Source organism: Pongo pygmaeus, chromosome 18 (assembly GCF_028885625.2).
Source record: "Pongo pygmaeus isolate AG05252 chromosome 18, NHGRI_mPonPyg2-v2.0_pri, whole genome shotgun sequence".
Classification (NCBI taxonomy): Eukaryota; Metazoa; Chordata; class Mammalia; order Primates; family Hominidae; genus Pongo; species Pongo pygmaeus.
This window is the reverse complement of record NC_072391.2, coordinates 5194294-5210773: the sequence shown is the minus strand read 5'-3', so window position 1 is coordinate 5210773 and position 16480 is coordinate 5194294. Positions and strand designations below refer to the sequence as shown.

At 46.3% G+C, this 16480-nt stretch overlaps 1 protein-coding gene across 3 annotated transcripts in view; it reads right to left on the bottom strand.

The window, feature by feature from the left end:
- SEC14L5 (SEC14 like lipid binding 5) overlaps nucleotides 1-16480 on the bottom strand; it is a 60725-nt gene that overhangs the window by 31853 nt on the left and 12392 nt on the right. The gene's annotated exons all lie outside the window — the stretch shown is intronic.

Genomic DNA, 16480 nt, shown 5'->3' with positions numbered 1-16480 from the left:
GGGACATTTTAAAATAAGGTATTTCTCAGGAAAAGCATCTGAGAAAAATCCAACACCCCTTCATGATAAAAAAAAAAAAAAAAAATTCAATAAACTAGGAATAGAAGGGCACTTCCTCCGCCTGGTAAAGCCATCTGCTAAAAGCCACAGTTAACATCCCTGGTGAAAGACTGAGTGCTTTCCACTAAAATCAGGAACAAGGTAGGAATGTGCATTCTTTGTGTCTATTCGACCTTGTGCTGGAGGTTCTAGATAAGTAAAAAAAAGAAAAGCCATCCAGTTGGAAAGGAAGAAGTAAAACTATCTGTATTTGCAGATGACATGATTATTTACATAGAAAATCCTAAGCATCCACACACGTATACACAAAAAGATTAGAACTAATCAATGAGTTCAGCAAGGTTGCAGGATATAAAACCAATATAGAAAAATCAGTTGTATTTCATCACAAGGTCAGGAGATCGAGACCATCCTGGCTAACATGGTGAAACCTCGTCTCTACTAAAAATACAAAAAATTAGCCGGGCGCAGTGGTGGGTGCCTGTAGTCCCAGCTACTCGGGAGGCTGAGGCAGAAGAATTGCTTGAACCTGGGAGGTAGAGTTTGCAGTGAGCTGAGATCGCACCACTGTACTCCAGACTGGGCGACAGAGTGAGACTCCGTCTCAAAAAAAAAAAAAAGAAAAAAGAAAAGAAAAATCAGTTGTATTTCTATGTACTAACAATGAGCAAACTGAAAATAAAATGAAAAAATTCTATTTACAACATCAAAAAGAATAAAATACTTAGGAATATATTTAACTAAAAGAAGTGTAAAATGTATACTCTGAACACTACAAAACATTGCTGAAAAAAATTAAAGACCTAAATAAATGGAAAGGCATCCCATATTCATGGAACAGAAGACTTAATATTGTTAAGATGGCAATATTCCCTTACTAGTCTACAGATTCAACACAATATCCACATCCCAGTTGACTTCTTTACAGAAATTGATAAGCTTATCCCAAAATTCATATGGAAATGCAACAGACCCAAGATAACCAAAAGCAATCTTGAAAAAGAGCAAAATTGGAGAACTCATATTTCCTGATTTACTTTAAAAGACATGGTAGCAGGCCAGGTGTGGTGGCTCACGCGTATAATCCCAGCACTTTGGGAGGCCAAAGCAGGTGGATCACCTGAAGTCAGGAGTTCGAGACCAGCCTGGCCAACATGGTGAAACCCCATCTCTACTAAAAATACAAAAAGCAGCCAGTCGTGGTGGCAGGCGCCTGTAATCCCAGCTACTCGGGAAGCTGAGGCAGAAGAATCACCTGAAACCAGGAAGCAGAGGTTTCAGTGAGCTGAAATCACACCATTGCACTCCAGTCTGGGCGACAAGAGCGAAACTCTGTCTCAAAAAAAAAAAAAAAAAAAAAAAAGACATAACAGCACGCGTTGGTGAGGATGTGGAGAAACTGAAACCCCCAAACCCTGTCATGTGAATGTAATATGGTACAACCCCTTTGGAAAATGGCTTGGCAGGTCTTCAAACAGTTAAACATAGAATTACCTTATGATCCAGCAATTCCACTCCTAGGTATATAACCAAGATAAATGAAAACATAAGTCCACACAAAAAAATTATACACAAATATTTATAGCAACATCAGGCTATTCAACAATAAAAGAAAAAATAATACAATTTATATAGACTGTGCACATATCTATCTACTCACAATGTAAATATAGGGTGTTTCTATATAATTTTATAAATATAGATAGTATGTATATAAATATATATCATATCTATAAATATATAGATATCAGGCTACAGTAATCAAAACAGTGTGATACTGGCATAAGGGGAGACATACAGCTCAGTGGAAAAGAATTTAGCATCCAGAAATAAGCCCTTACATTTATCAACTGATTTTTTACAAAGGTGTCAAGACAATCTGATGAGGAAAGAGTAATCTCTTCAGCAAATGGTGCCGGGACAATTGGATATACACGTGCAACAGAATGAAGGTGGAGCCGGGCGCGATGGCTCACGCCTGTAATCCCAGAACGTTGAGGGGCTGAGGCGGGTGGATCACCGGAGGTCAGGAGCTAGAGACCAGCCTGGTCAACATGGTGAAACCCTGTCTCTACTAAAAATACAAAAAAATTAGCTGAGCATAGTAGCATGCACCTGTAATCCCAGCTACTCGGGAGGCTGAGGCAGGAGAATCACTTCAACCCGGGAGGCAGAGGTTGCAGTGAGCCGAGATTGTGCCATTGCACTCCAGCCTGGGCAACGAGCAAAACTCCATCTCAAAAAAATAAACAAATAAAATAATAATAATAATTTTTTAAAAGCATTTTTAAAAAACTACAAAACTCTTAGAAGAAAACATACGAATAAATCTTTATGAACTTGGATTAAGCAATGGTTTCTTACTTATGGCATCAAAAGCACAAAAAATAAAAGAAAAAATAAACTGGATATCATCAAATTTTAAAACGTTTGTGTTTCAAAAGATACAAGCAAGAAAGTGAAAAGGTAACCCAGAGAATGGGAGAAAATTTTTGCAAATTATACATACATACATATGTGTGCGTGTGTGTGTAGAAAATGGGGGACTTGCATCTAGAATATATAAACAAGTGTTAGAATTCAACAATAAAGAGATGACCCAATTTTAAAATGGCAGAAGATCTGAACAGACATTTCCCCAAGGAAAATATACCAACACAAAAAAGCAAATGAAACTATGTTCAACATCATTAGTCACTAGGGAAATGCAAATCAAAACCGCAATGAAATACCACTTCACATCCACTAGGATGACTATAATAACTTTTAAAAGACATAATAATAGCTAGTGCTGGTGAGGATGTGGAGAAATTGAAGCCCCCAAACCCTCCCATGTGTATGTAATATGGTACAACCGCTTTGGAAAATAGTGTGGCAGTTCTTCAAACAATTAAACAGAGAGTTACCATATGATCCAGCAATTCCACTCATAGGTATGTACCCAAGAGAAATGAAAACATAAGTCCACACACACAAAAAAATACAAATATTTATAGCAACATTATTCATAATAGGCAAAGTGGAAATAACCCAAATGTCCATCAATGAATGAGTGAATAAATCAGTGGTGGTCTAGCCATAAAATGGAATATTATACAGCCTTAAAAAGGAACAACGTGCTGATTCATGCTACAACATGGATGAACTTTGAAAACATTATGCTGAGTGCAAGTAACCAATCACAAAAGACCATATATTGCATGAAACCATTTATATGAAATGTCCAGAATGGGCAAATAGAGACAGAAAGTAGATTAGTGGTTGCCAGGGGCCAGTAGTGGTGAGGAAAGAGATGGTGGGGGTGTTGAGGGATGAGGGTTAAGGCAGACAGAGCTTCTTTTTGAGGCAATGAGACTATTCTAAAGCTGATTGTGGTGAAGTTTGCACAATACTATGAATCTACTGAAAGCCACTGAATTGTGTGCTGTAAATGGATGAGTTGTATGATATGTGAATTGTATCTCAATAAAACTGTTTCTTTAAAAAAAGTCTTTCTCTCTCCAAGTGTATGTGTTTATACATACACATACATATGAATCCACATATATACATATACTATTTATTTATTTATTTATTTATTTTTTGAGACAGAGTTTTGCTCTTGTCACCCAGGGTGGAGTACAATGGCGCGATCTCGGCTCACTGCAACCTCTACCTCCCAGGTTCAATCGATTCTCCTGCCTCAGCCTCCCAAGCAGCTGGGATTACAGGCACACGCCACTACACCCTGCTAATTTTTGTATTTCTAGTAGAGACGGGGTTTCACCATGTTGGTCAGGTTGGTCTCGAACTCCTGACTTTAGGTGATCCGTCCACCTCAGCCTCCCGAAGTGCTGGGATTACAAGCGTGAGCCACCGCGCCTGGCCACATGTATACATATATTATTTAAGTGTATATATAAATATATGTGAATATATGTTAATATAAATATACACAATTTTGTGCGCATATATCTTTCTATACACAATGTAAACATAAGGTGTTCTATATAATTTTATAAATATAGATAGAATATAAATAAATATAGATCATATCTATATATATCCATAAATATATAATGTGTATATAAATGTACCCATATAAATATATTATTTCATATATGGATACATAATATAGTCCATATATAAATATATGGGCATGCCGTGTGCAGTGGCTCATGCCAGTAATCCCAACACTTTGGGAAGCCGAGGCAGGCAGATCATTTAAGGTCAGGAGTTTGAGACCAGCCTGGCTAACATGATGAAACCCTGTCTCTACTTAAAAATAACAACAACAACAAAAATTAGCTGGGCATGGTGGCGCATGCTTGTAATCACAGCTACTCAGGAGGCTGAAGCAGGAGAATCGCTTGAACCCAGGAAGCGGAGGTTACAGTAAGCTGAGATCATGCCACTGAACTCCAGCCTGGGCAACAGAGCCAGGCTCCATCTCAAAATAAAAATAAATATATAGATAAATATATGAGTAGTTTAAGGAGCTTATTTTATATATGAATATATCTATTACATAATATTTTTATGTATATGTTCATGTAAATATTCAGCAACGTGCTTCCTGTGAGCCATTAGAGGGTCTCACCCTGGCTGACAGCACAGACTCGAGCCCTGCCTGGGTACAAATCCCAGCTCTACCACTTACAAGCTCTGTGACCTTGGGTGGGTTACTTAACCTCTCAGTGCCCTGTTACACACAGGCGTCCTGAGAACTGAGCAAACTGCTGTGGGTGCTGGAGAAGGGATGGCCAGGATTATTTCCTCCACGGTCTCTCCGTGTGTCTCAGACAGGATTTGGCCACGAGCACAGGAGGTTAAGCTGGATTCCGTGCCACTGTGCCCTTCAAAGGGAAGGGCCCCTCACTGTCCTCGGAGCCACTTCAGGTCAGCCCCAGGCTCTGTGCTGGGGCTGCTTGCTTCTGTGCGGGCGGAGGTCCTCCCAGGCGGGGGTGTAGAGCTGGGTGAAGGTAGCTGGAGGGGCCCCCAAGCCCATGAACCTACGCTCAGGGAGGTCAAGAGTCCGTGCCCAGTTCTAGAGGGGCCAGGGAGGTGGGGGGCGTATCCCGGCATCTGTGGCTGACCTTGTTCCTTATTCCAGCGGGGTCTGCTCCTAGCGCCTGTCACAGCCCACGTGCCCTGGAATTGGGATCAACGCAGGCTCCAAAAATAGTGCCTGCATCTGAGGACAGACACCTCCTCCCGATTCCCTGCTGGCTCCCAGGAAGAGAGGCGGGGGAGGGGGGCCGAGGAAGAAATGGATACATGCCCAGGAGCCCTTGGTGTCACCCCACGCCGGGCAAGGCCAGCCAGCCTGTCCTCCACGAGGGCCAGGAGGACAGAGCTGCCTCCTGCCATATCTCCATGTCAGTTGCTGGGACAAACACATCAGCGTTGGAATAGGGAGGCCTCCTTCCTTCAGAGAATGCACCATGGGGATCCTAGGGTCTGGGCTCAGTGAGCTGGCAAGGGAGACTCCCTGAGAACTGTGTCTGCCCTATAGATCTCAGCCACGCTGGACCCACTTTCAAAGGAAATCATCTCCCCACGGAGGACAGAGTGCAGAGTAAAGCCAGTGGAGGCTGGAGGGGTTCAGGCTGCCTGGTTAGAAGCCCAGCTCCACCTCCTTCCAGCGAGGCAAGCCCCTTCCTTTCTCTGGGCCTGTTTCATCATTTGGAAAATGCGTATATGTCTCATGTACTTGCCCAGAGAGGCTCACTAATTTACCCCAAGTCACACAGCATGGGATGGTGAACCTGGATTTGAATCCCAGTGGGGCCCAGTCCCCACTCCCTCCAGGAACCGTTTGCTCAGCAGCTGGGCTTGTTCTCATGGGCAGCTCAGAAACAGAGCCAGGCACTGTCCCCCCGGGCCAAGCGATCACATCTTCTCCTCCCTTTTCCACCCTCTGTCCTTCAGAATCCTGCCAGGCAGCGGCCATACCGCCCCTGAGCTTCTCCCCTTCCCTCTACTGCTCAGTCTCCCTCCTGTTCCCCAAACGAAATGGTTTCGGGGGAGGATATACACAGAACAGGCTTTGAGGAGACCAGGCGCGGTGGCTCACGCCTGTAATCCCAGCACTTTGGGAGGCCGAGGTGGATAGATCATTTGAGGTCAGGAGTTCAAGACCAGCCTGGCCAACACGGTGAAACCCCATCTCTTCTAAAAATACAAAAAAAAAAAAAAAAAAAAAAACAATTAGCCAGGCGTGCTGGTGCATGCCTGTAATCCCAGCTACTAGGGAGGCTGAGGTGGGAGGATTGCTTGAACCCGGGAGGCGGAGATTGCAGTGAGCGGAGATCGCACCACTGCACTCCAGCATGGGCGACAGAGCAAGACTCCATCTCAAAAAAAAAAAAAAAAAAGAACAGGGCTTGATGCCGAGAATAAACCCTGCACTCTTTATGGTGGTCCTCAGGCCCTGTGTGATCTGCCCTGCCCACCTACCTCCCATCCCAGCCCCCTCACCTGGCTCCACCCACGCCAGCCTTGCTGCGTTTAGAACAATACATCAACGTGTCCCTGCCATGGGGACTTTGCACTTGCTGTTCCAGATGCTTGGAACGCTGATCAATTTCCTTGACAGTGAAGGGGATGGGAAGCATAAGACGTGGGGCTTTCTGGAGCGGTAGGAGGCCTGGATTTGGGCCAAGGAGACGCTCAGGCTTCAGGGCCTCATCCGTGCTGATCCTTCTTCCTGGGACACCCTCCCTTCCCCCTCCTATGCACAACTGCCTCTTCCTCAGTTCTCCTTCCTTTTACCGTTTTATTTCTTTGAAAGCGTTTATTGTGTCTTGTAACAGGAGACTTGTGAAGGAGGATCACCTGCTTTTCCAAAGCACAACCTCATACCTGTGCTGGGCTTGGTCCTTGGCACACCCTCGGGGCTAACAATGCCAACCAGCAAAGAAGAAAATAACACACACGCACTCGGCCCAAACAGCCCCAAGGAGGGTGTCAGGGAGGGGACAAAGCCACAGACTCAGCACACGCAACCAATCAAGGGCCAGAGTTCCTGACTCACTTCCCATCCTAACAAACCTCTTGTTAGAAAGGCCCGGTCTGGATCCCCCAGATAACAGGCGCTGAGGGGAGGCTGGTCTGCTTGGGCACGACTTTCTCTGACTTCGAAAGGGAAGGAAGGTACTTCTCCCAGTATCCAGTGACAGAGCCACATGTTTTGGGAGGACACTCGAGCTGAGGCTCCCTCTGGAAGGCGTCCATCCCAGAGCCAGTTGTCCAGCATCAGAGGACTTTCACGATTGTTGGACACTGTTGTTAAGGACTTTATAAAAGTGTTAACTGTCTCGCTTCATCCTTACAACGCCCTGGTGAGATGGGAACTAGCATTTGCCCATTTTACAGATGAGCAAGTTGAGGCTCAGGAAGACAGAGTGACTCCCCCAGCAGCACATGGCTGGGGAGTGGTGGGATTGGCGCATGAGCCTGTCTGACCCAGACGACAACCCTGAACCACTGTGTCCTGCCTCAGAACCTCTGGCTACGTCACAAGCATCGGTGGCTTGGAAATGCTGAGTCCCACTGGCCTGTAACTCGCAAAGCAGGGGACCGGGAGAAGTGAGGATCGGGGTGGGCTGAGGATGGGGCCGGTGGGGCATGAGAAGGAGGTTCACCTCCCTGGATGGCAGAGAAGGGGATGCAGGGAAGGGGATGGAGGGACCTCAGCAGAAACCAACCTCAGGTTCTGTCTGCTGCTTTTCAACCTCATCCTCCTGCTGCAGGGCAAATGACCACAGGAGCAAGAAAAGCAGCTCCTCCCAGCCCAAAGGCTCTCCAGGGACAATCAATGCCTCATCTCCAGGCCCCGGGAGAACTGCCTTGCCTTCTCCTGGGGTGAATGTTTATAGCGGGTGGCTGGTCAGGCAGAAAACTTTCCTTTAATTTCAAATGACCAAAAGGTGCCGATGAGTACCAAAAGGACACATTTGGACAATTTTCAGCTGCCCAAGCCTAATCATCATTGCAGTAACGGCAATAGCCGAGGCATACACTGGGCTCACTGCATACCGTGTGCCGCTCCCGAAGAAGTAGGTAGCGCTTATCGTCTCCATTTGACAGATGGAGAAGCCAAAACTCAGAGAGTTTAAGTCACTTGCCCATAGTCGCACAGCTTGTGAGGGATCAAGCTGCGATTTGACCCCCTTGCAGTCAGACCATGGGGTTGGTGCATTGTGTTGCTTCCAGAACCAAACAGTGCCTTGATCTCTGAAGGACAGCCCAACACTCAAGACACTCCCACACAGGACGGAAGCCTGGTTCATACCCTCAGTTCATGCTCAACCCAGTTCTGACCCTCCCTCTGCCCTTGTTCCTCGGACAGTCCCCCATGCATTTGAAAATTGTCTATCTCCCCAGCTTGACCATGGGCACCTCTGAGGGTCCAGCCTCTTTGCCTGAAGATCCCCTTCCTGCATCTGACTTGGAGAAGATATTAAATACACTGGCTGAGGTCGGGTGAAGTGGCTCACACCTGTAATCCTGGCAGGAGGATTGTTTGAGCCCAGGAGTTCAAGACCAACCTGGACAAAATAGTGAGACCTCATCTCTACATAAAATAAGAAAATTAACAGGGCGCAGTGGCTCACGCCTGTAATCCCAGCACTTTGGGAGGCCAAGGCAGGCGGATCACGAGGTCAAGTGATCGAGACTGTCCTGGCTAATGCGGTGAAACCCGTCTCTACTAAAAATACAAAAGATTAGCCGAGCACGGTGGCGGGCGCCTGTAGTCCCAGCTACTCGGGAGGCTGAGGCAGGAAAATGGCCTGAACCCAGGAGGCAGAGCTTGCAGTGAGCCAAGATTTCACCACTGCACTCCAGCCTGGGCGACAGAGCGAGACTCCATCTCAAAAATAAATACATAAATATTTTTAAAAAAGAAAATTACCCAAGTGTGGTGGCACGTACCTGTAGTACCAGCTACTCAGGTGGCTGAGGCAGGAGAATCGCTTGAGCATAGAAGGTCAAGGCTGCAGTGAGCTATGATTATGCCACTGCACTCCAGCCTGCGTGGCAGAGCAAGATCTTGTTTCTTTAAAAAATAAAATAAAGGCCATGCACGGTAGCTCACACCTATCATCCCAGCACTTTGGGAGGCCGAGGCAGCTGGATCACTTGAGGCCAGGAGTTTAAGACAAGCCTGGACAACATGGTGAAACCCTGTCTCTACTAAAAATACAAAAAATTAGCCAGGTGTGGTGGTGTGCACCTGTAATCCCAGCTACTCGGGAGGCTGAGGCATGAGAATTGCTTGAACCTGAGAGGAGGAGGTGGCAGTGAGCCAAGATCATGCCACTGTACTCCAGCCTGGGCAACAGAGACTCCATCTCAAAAATAATAATAATAATAAATAAATAAATAAAATAAAAACACTGGCTGAATAAAATTCAAACACCTGCCAAGTGGAGAGGGACCTTGCCTAGAAGGGACCAGGGAGCCCCAGAAGGTTATAGAGCACCTTTCTTCGCAGGATGGTTGTGAGGCCTTCACAGGTCCTGGGCCCTACCCATGTCAATCACATCACACATATTAAAATGCATCCACTTTCCGTGATTTACATATACATGTGCTCATCACAGTTGAGGTCTAGATGACAGCCTGGCATGAAGTTGCCCTTGGTAGGCATTTAATTCAACGTGTGTTCATTTTAACTCTGCAGGTTTTGTTTTTTTGTTTGTTTTTTTTTTGTTTTTGTTTTTGAGTTGGAGTCTCACTCTTTTGCCTAGGCTGGAGTGCAATGGCAAGATCTCAGCTCACTGCAACCTCCGCCTCCTGGGTTCAAATGATTCTCCTGCCTCAGCCTCCCAAGTACCTGGGATTACAGGCGCCCACCACCACGCCCAACTAATTTTTGTATTTTTAGTAGAGACAGGGCTTCACCATGTTGGCCAGGCTGGTCTCGAACTCCTGACCTCAAGTCATCTGCCTGCCTCAGCCTCCCAAAGTGCTGGGATTACAGGCGTGAGCCACTGCACCTGGGCTGCAGGTTTCTTTTCGTATTCTGGAATAATTACATTTATTTTCTTTCCTTGTTAGACATTGCTGTGACCCTTGAGAAACTGTGGGCCGCAGGCACCCTGCCCTGGGAGAGGCCCTGGCAGAGACCAAACAGGCCCCGGCCCCTGTGCCTTTGGTACCTCCCAGGGTCCTATAGGATCAAACAGCTCACGGGACCTTTCTGTGTTGGTAACCAGCTCACACCACTAGTTTTGCCCCTGCCTAAGAGCCTCAGCTGCCGGCTCCTGTCCCTACGGTTGGCTTGACCACCCACAAATGAGACCTGAGCCTCTCCCTGCTAAACAAACACATGGTTTGGCGCTCTCAGGGACACAAGGCCACAGAAGGATTCGGTTACAGCCCTTCTGCCAGGTGGCTGGAGAGGACATCCAAGCCTGCCTGCTCAGAAAAGGAGATGGTCCAAAGCCCAGAGCCCACAGCTGCAGGGCCACAGTGGGGCAGGCAGGGCCCAGGCAGGGCTGCCTCTTAGGGGTCCCCATCCTGCAAAATCCATACTGACACAATTAGCATGTGGAGATGGGAGGCTGGAGCTAAATAGCCCTGAATTCCCACCCAGACTTGCCCAATTCCAGGCTGGGTAACCCCTCTTGTATTTGTAAAGTGCAATAATCATAGAACCTCCCAACTAGCACTCAGGTGGGCCTGTTTCATTCCTTCATGCATCACAACTGCTGAAATAGGGTCATCAGCCGCTGACATCCCTGAATTTGCAGGGCTTTGCAAAATGCCTAGCACATAGTCGACACTCAGTAGACATTTACAGGATGAATGAATGAACAACAGCATAGCACCGCCCTTAAGAGAGTGGGCTCTGGGGCCTGGATTGGGATCTCTGCTCTGCCTCTCATCAGCTGTGTGAAAAAATCATCAAGCTCTCAGTTCCTTAATTCATTTGTGGGTAAAAGGGAGAGTAAGAAAAGTAGCTACCTTGCTACTTGTCAGAGGAATAAAGGAGTCAGCTCATGTAATGTGCTTAGAGCAGTGCCTGGCACATGGTTCATTCTACATCACCACTTGTTAAGTAAATTTAAATTTTAAAAATGAGTGAGATTCTGTAAAGTACAAAAAGCTATTTCTGCTAATCACTTGACAGATGATCCCTCCTCCCCTCCTTCCTTCCTTCCTGCTCTTCCTCATCCAAATTCAAAGGAAGCTGGAATGCCACTTACCCCAAAACGTCCAGTAAGAATGCAGAAAGAATATCCAAACTGCACCAACATCTTCAGCCCGATGCTCTCCCTTCCCTTTTCTATTCTGCAGGCCTGATTTGGGGCCCTGGCCACTACGCAGCCACTGAGTAAGGTGCCCCCATCCCCTGTCATACTCTTCAGGAGTCTCCTATCAACCCCTTTCCTTCCCCCACAAGTCTAGGGGACCACAGCACAGATGTGATATCAATCTACTCACCTCCTCCAACTCTTTTTTAAAAAATTGAAATATGGGTATCTACCCAAAGGAAAAGAAGTCATTATGTGAAAAAGACACATACACATGTATGTTTATAGCAGCACAATTCACAATTGCAAAAATATGGAGCCAACCTAAACACCCATCAACCAATGAGTGGATTTAAAAAACGTGGTATATATACACCATGGAATACTACTCAGCCATAAAAAGGAAAAAAAAGTCCTTTTTTTTTTTTTTTTGAAACGGAGTCTCGCTCTGTCACCTGGGCTGGAGTGCAGTGGCATGATCTTGACTCACTGCAAGCTCCACCTCCCGGGTTCACGCCATTCTCCTGCCTCAGCCTCCCAAGTAGCTGGGACCACAGGCGCCCATCACCACACCCAGCTAATTTTTCTGTACTTTTAGCAGAGACGGGGTTTCACCGTGTTAGCCAGGATGGTCTTGATCTCCTGACCTTGAAATCCACCCGCCTCAGCCTCCCAAAGTGCTAGGATTACAGGCGTGACAAAATAATGTCTTTTGCAGCAACTTGGATGGAGCTAGAGGTCATTATTCTAAATGAAGTAACTTGGGAATGGAAAACCAAATATCATATGTTCTCACTTATAAGTGAGAGCTAAGATATGAGGATGCAAGCTGCGCACAGTAGCTCTCACCTCTAATCCCAGGACTTTGGGAGGCTGAGGTGGGTGGATTACTTGAGGTCAGGAGTTTGAGACCAGCCTGGCCAACATGGTGAATCCCCATATTTACTAAAAATACAAAAATTATCCAGGCATGGTGGCACACACCTGTAATCCCAGCTACTCAGGAGGCTGAGGCAGGAGAATCGCTTGAATCCAGGAGGCAGAGGTTGCAGTGAGCCGAGATCACACCACTGCACTCCAGCCTGGGTGACAGAGTGAGACTCCATCTCAAAAAAAAAAAAAAAAAAAAAAAAAAAAAATATATATATATATATATATGAGGATGCAAAGGCATAAGAATGATATAATGGACTTTGGGGACTTGGGAGGGGAAGACTGGGAGGGGAGTGAGGAATAAAAGACTACACATTGGGTACAGTGTACACTGCTTGTGTGACAGGTGCACTAAAATCTCAGAAATCACCACTAAAGACCTTATCCATGTAAAAAAAACTGTACCCCAAAAACTGTTTAAATAAAAATAAATTTTTTAAAAAAATTAAAATATAATTATCGTATCATGTAGCTCACCCTTTTTAAGTATGCAGGTCAGGCCAGGCACGGTGGCTCACCCTGTAATCCCAGCACTTTGGGAGGTCAAGGTGAGAGAATCGCTTGAGCCCAGGCGTTCGAGACCAGCCTGGGTAACACAGCAAGACCTCATCTCTAAAAATAAAAATAAAAAACTAGCCAGGCATGATGGTGCGTGCCTGTGGTCCCAGCTACTCGGGAGGCTGGGGCGGGAGGATGGCTTGAGATTGCAGTGAGCTATGATCCCGCCACTGCACTCCAGCCTGGGTAACAGAGAGACCCTGTCTCAAAAAATAAAATACAAAGTATGCAGTCCAGTGTGTTTTATTCAGTACATTCATGAACTTAAAACCATCACCAATACCTAATCCAGAATATTTTTATCACCTTCAAAAGAAACCCTGTATCCTTCAGAAGTTACCCCCATCTCCGCCCCCTCCCCTGCCACCCCAGTCCTCGACGACCACTCATCCGACTCATCTACTTTCTGTGTCTGTGTATTCCCTTCTCTGGATAGTTCCAAGAAATGAAGTCATATAAGGCCTGGTGAGGTGGCTCACACCTGTAATCCCAGCACTTTGGGAGGCCTCAGTGGGCAGATCACCTGAGGTCAGGAGTTCAAGACCAGCCTGGTCAACATCGTGAAACCCCATCTCTACTAAAAATACAAAACATTAGCTGGGCATGGTGGCATGCACATGTAGTCCCGGCTACTCGGGAGGCTGAGGCACAACAGTCGTTTGAACCCGGGAGGTGGAGGTTGCAGTGAGCTGAGATTGCCTCACTGCATTCCAGCCTGGACAACAGAGCAAGGCTCTGTCTCAAAAAAAAAAAAAAAAAAAAGAGAGAGAAAAAAAAGAAATCACATAAGACATGGCCTTCTGCCTCTGACCTCTCTCACTCGGCAAAATGTTTTCAGCCCATCTGTGTTGCATCGTGCATCAGTGCTTCCTTCCTTTTTACTTCTGAAGACTGTGCCATGGAGTAGACCTCCCAACTTTTGGTAGGGGTGCTCAACTAGAGCTTGCTAAATGAGTCATCAGCCACCCAATGGCAGCAGTGTCACCCAGCTGATGAAGGGAAGTGGGCCTGGCAGAACCAGGCTGACACTGTTCCGGAAGCCCTGAGATGACTGTTGCAGACAATCCATCATTGCAGCTGTACTCAGATGGCCCTGGAGCTGAAAAGCCACTGCTCATCCCAGCAAAGCCAGCCTGGGACACACATGAGATGGAGATACAGGGTCAGAACAGCCTCTGCAGCCAGGGCACCTGGACTCAGTGAGAGGACAAGGGCGGAGCGTGGGCGAGTGGCAGAGACACAGCACAGGGTCGACATGTGACCCCAGCTCTGCCACTTGACAGCTGGATGTTCTCAAAGTAACCTCTCTGAGGCTCAGTTTTTCTCAGAAAAAAAGAGGAAAAGGATGCTGAGTCAGTTGGGCCTGTTTTATTCCTTCACACATCACAACTGCTGAAGTAGCATCATCAGCCCCTGACATCCCTGAATTTGCAGTGCTTTGCAAAAATGCCTAGCACATAGTCAACACTCAATAGACATTTACAGGATGAATGAATGAACAACAGCATAGCACTGCCATTAAGAGTGTGGGCTCTGGAGTTGCTGCAGCAATTAAAGGGACAATGCCAGGTACCACATAGTTGATTTTTTCTTAATGAGCAAGAGCAAACCAATGGAGACTTGAAACAGATATTTGTACACAAATGTTCACAGCAGCATCATTTACACAATGATCAAAAGGTGGAAACCACCCACGTGTCCATCAACAGATGAATAGATAAATGAAAGGTGATGGAGTCATACAATGACGTATTCTTCAGCTTTAAAGAGGAGTGAGGCACCTGCCACGACATGGCTGAACCTGGAAGACATTGTGTCCAGTGAAAAGAGCCAGAGACAAAAGGACAACTATTGTATGATTCCTCTTCTATGAGGTATCTAGAATGGTCAAATTTGCAGAGACAGAAAATAGAATAGTGGTTAATAGGAGCAGTGGGGAGCAGGGAGTGAAGAGTTAGTGTTTCATGGGTACAGAGTCCAGTTTGGGATGATGAAGGGGTTCTGGAGATGGACATTGGAGACAGTTGCACAATAACGTGAATGTACTTATGCCACTGAACTGTACACTTAAGATGCTTAAAATTGGAAGTTTTATGTTATGTGTATTTCATCACAATAAAAAAATACAGAGTGAGGCCAGGTGCAGTGGCTCACACCTATAATCCCGGCACATTGGGAGGCCAAGGCAAGAGGATCACTTGAAGCCAGGAGTTTGAGACGAGCCTGGGCAACACAGCAAAACCCCTATCTCTACAAAATATTTTAAAATTAGCCAGGTTCGGTGACACCTATAGTCCCAGCTACTCAGGTGGCTGAGGTGGGAGAATCGCTTGAACCCAGGAGGTTGAGGCTGTAGTGAGCTATAATTGCACCACTGCACTCCAGCCTGGGCAATTAAAAAAAAAAAAAGAATAAGCCACCTCCTAGATGGTCTACAGCCCTATCAGAAGCATTTTTCATGGTTTGGAATAGGACATTATGTCTGTGTTGTTTTGTTTATAGTTTCAATGCCCCCGTCTCTATGTAGGTTTCATTTACCACTGAATTCCCTGGTGCCTTATACAACACCTGGGACATTGTAGACGTTCAGCCAATATTTCTCAAATGAATGAAAGGAGGAAGGAATGAGTGAATGGCCAGGTGCCAGGGAAATAAAATAGGAAAATGGAACCATCTTTCTATATATCCCTGGGAGATTAAGTCACATAAGTACCGGTCTCCCTAGTCTCAGAGTGAGTGGACCTACGTCTACACTCCCAGGAGATGTCAGCAAGTGCGCAACCCAAAGCTCTACTTTCAGAGAGCTAGGTTCTGGAAGATACTTATTGGGCAGGTGAATAAATGAGTAACTCCCCGTCAGTTGTCAGAACAGGGTTTATCCACAGGGATTAAGCAATGAATCAGCCATGAACAACAAAGCTGGAGAGGGAGAGTTTTGCCTGTTTTTTTTGTTGTTGTTGTTACTGTTGTTTGTTTTTGAGACAAGGTCTTGCTTTGTCGCCCAGGCTGGAGTGCAGTGGCAAGATCACGGCTCACTGCAGCCTCGACCTCCTGGACTCCACTGATCCTCCTGCCTCAGCCTCCCAAGTAGCTGGAATTACAGGCACACACCACCATGCCCAGTTAATATTTTAATTTTTTGTAGAGACAAGGTCTCACTATGTTGCCCAGGCTGGTCTCAAACTCCTAGGCTCAAACAATCCTCCTGCCTTAGCATCCCAAAGTGCTAAGATTATAGGCGTAAGCCACCGCCCCCGGCCAGTTTTGCCTGTTTTTAACAAGTTCCCTATCCCATGGCTGCAACAGGACCAAAGTCAGCTAGTTTTTTTTGTTTTTTGTTTTTTGTTTTTTTTTTTTTTGGCTCTGTCACCAGGCTGGAGTGCAGTGGCACAATCTCGGCTCTGCATCTTCCACCTCCCAGTTCAAGCGATTCTCCTCGAGTAGCTGGGACTACAGGTGCATACCATCACGCCCAGCTAATTTTTGTATTTTTAGTAGAGATGGGGTTTCACCATGTTGGCCAGGCTGGTCTCGAACTCCTGACCTCGTGATCCACCCGCCTAGGTCTCCCAAAGTGCTGAGATTACAGGCGTGAGCCCCCGCACCCGGCCAGGTTTAGTTCTTACTGGTTCCTGATTCTGCACACTTAGATGTACCTTTGGGCTGGGCAGCCGTGTCCCCTCCAC